At 46.8% G+C, this 2,040-nt stretch overlaps 1 pseudogene; it reads right to left on the bottom strand.

Moving 5' to 3' along the window:
• Positions 1-349: 349 nt before the first annotated feature.
• Positions 350-1,828, bottom strand: LOC102918004 (glyceraldehyde-3-phosphate dehydrogenase pseudogene; annotated as a pseudogene).
• Between the last annotated feature and the right edge of the window lie 212 nt (positions 1,829-2,040).

Here is a 2,040-nt window from a genome sequence, read left to right as displayed (position 1 = left end):
CTTCCTCCCCTCAGTGCAAGTAGTGTCTGTGTCTTAGGGAGCCTCTCTTGGTCCAATTGATACTCTTGGTCCAATAGGAGCCTTTGGTCTAATTAGGGCTCTTTTTTTTTTTTTTGGTTTTAGTTTTTTATTTTGGTTTTGCTTTTTTTCCCAGAAACTATAATGTTCTTCAAGAATGGTTAAGATCTATTGGGCTGTGATGATATCATCATTTCAGGAGACAGCCGCCTTCTCTCTGAGTAGTCTAGGTCTTTTCAGATTTCTGAACACTCATACAATGAAAAATAATTAGGGCTCTTGATCCAATCTGTGCTGATGGACTCTATTTCTCAGGGAGCAGCTCTATATTTTAGTAGGGGTTATGGGTCTATTTAAATTGCTTTTCTGATATTGATTTAACATTGGTAGGTCATACATATTAAGAAATTTGTCCATTTCTTTTCCAGTTTGGTGGAGTATAGATTTTAAATTATGTCCTTATGATTCTCTGAATTTCCTTGGAATCTGTTGTTATTTCCCCCCTCGGTCTCCCATTATATTATTTTGCATCTTTTCTCTCTATCTTTAATTTGCCAATCTCATTGGTTTTCTCAAAGAAACAATTTGTTGTTTCATTGATTCTTGGTATTAATTTTTGTTTGTTTCTATTTTATTGATTTTTTTTGGGGGGTGCAGTGAACTTTAGTGATGGTGTTCAAGAGAGTAGGGCTCCCTAAGCCTCTCTTGTTGTTCTGGGGGTCTGGGATGGAAACTGTGAGGGAGATGCTCAGTGTCGGGGGCTGAGATGGAACAGGAACTTCTCAGCAGCTGAGGGTCTCTCTCTTGCTGTCCTTGCTGGGGTGGGTGGTCCAGGGCGGGCTTCTTACTCCTTGGAGGCCGTGTAGGCCATGAGGGCCACCACCCTGTTGCTGTAGCCATATTCATTGTTGTACCAGGAAATGAGCTTCACAAAGTTGTCATTGAGAACAATGCCAGCCCCAGCATCAAAGGTGGAAGAGTGAGGGTGGCTGTTAAAGTCTCAGGAGACAACCTGGTCCTCAGTGAGGCCCAGGATGCCCTTTAGTGGGCCCTCCGATGCCTGCAGATGGCACATCAGATCCACGGCAGACACATTGGGGGTAGGAACACAGAAGGCCATGCCCGTGAGCTTCCCGTTCAGCCTGGGATGACCTTGCCCACAGCCTTGGCAGCACCAGTGGATGCAGGAATGATGTTCTGGGCAGCCCCACAGCCATTACACCACAGCTTCCCAGAGGGGCCATCCACAGTGTTCTGGGTGGCAGTGATGGTGTGGACTGTGGTCATGAGTCCTTCCACAATGCCAAAGTTGTCATGGGTGACCTTGGCCAGGGGGTCTTAGCAGTTTGTGGTGCAGGAAGCATTGTTGACAATCTTGAGTGAGTTGTCTTACTTTTCATGGTTCACACCCATCACAAACATGGGGGCATCAGCAGAAGGGGTGGAGATGATGACCCTTTTAGCCCCACCCTTCAAGTGGGCCCTAGCCTTCTACTTGGTGGTGAAGACACCAGTGGCCTCCACCACATACTCGGCACCAGCCTCACCCCACTTGATGTTGGTAGGATCTCGCTCCTGGAAGATGGTGATGGCCTTCCCGTTGATGACAAACTTCCTGTTCTCAGCCTTGACTGTATCGTTAAACTTGCCATGGGTAGAGTCATACTGGAACATGTAGACCATGTAGTTGAGGTCAATGAAGGGATCATTGATGGCAACAATTTCAATTTTGCCAGACTGGAAAGCAGCCCTGATAACCAGGCGTCCAATTTGGCCAAATCCGTTCACTCCGACTTTCACCACTGTGTCTCAGGAACGAGGCTGGCACTGCACAAAAAGATGCAGCTGTCTCTGGAATGGGGAGAAGCAGAGAGCCTTGATTTCTTTTTAAAATAAAAGTTTTTTTCATTTTACATACCAATCAGTTTACCCACCTTCCCCTCCTCCCACTCCCCCCCCCCACCTCCTCTGACCCTCTATCCACTCCTCAGAGAGGCTAAGGTCTCCCATGGGGAGTCAACA

Source organism: Peromyscus maniculatus, chromosome 14, assembly GCF_049852395.1.
Source record: "Peromyscus maniculatus bairdii isolate BWxNUB_F1_BW_parent chromosome 14, HU_Pman_BW_mat_3.1, whole genome shotgun sequence".
In the NCBI taxonomy this organism is placed as follows: Eukaryota; Metazoa; Chordata; class Mammalia; order Rodentia; family Cricetidae; genus Peromyscus; species Peromyscus maniculatus.
This window is presented reverse-complemented; position numbering and strand designations above follow the sequence as displayed.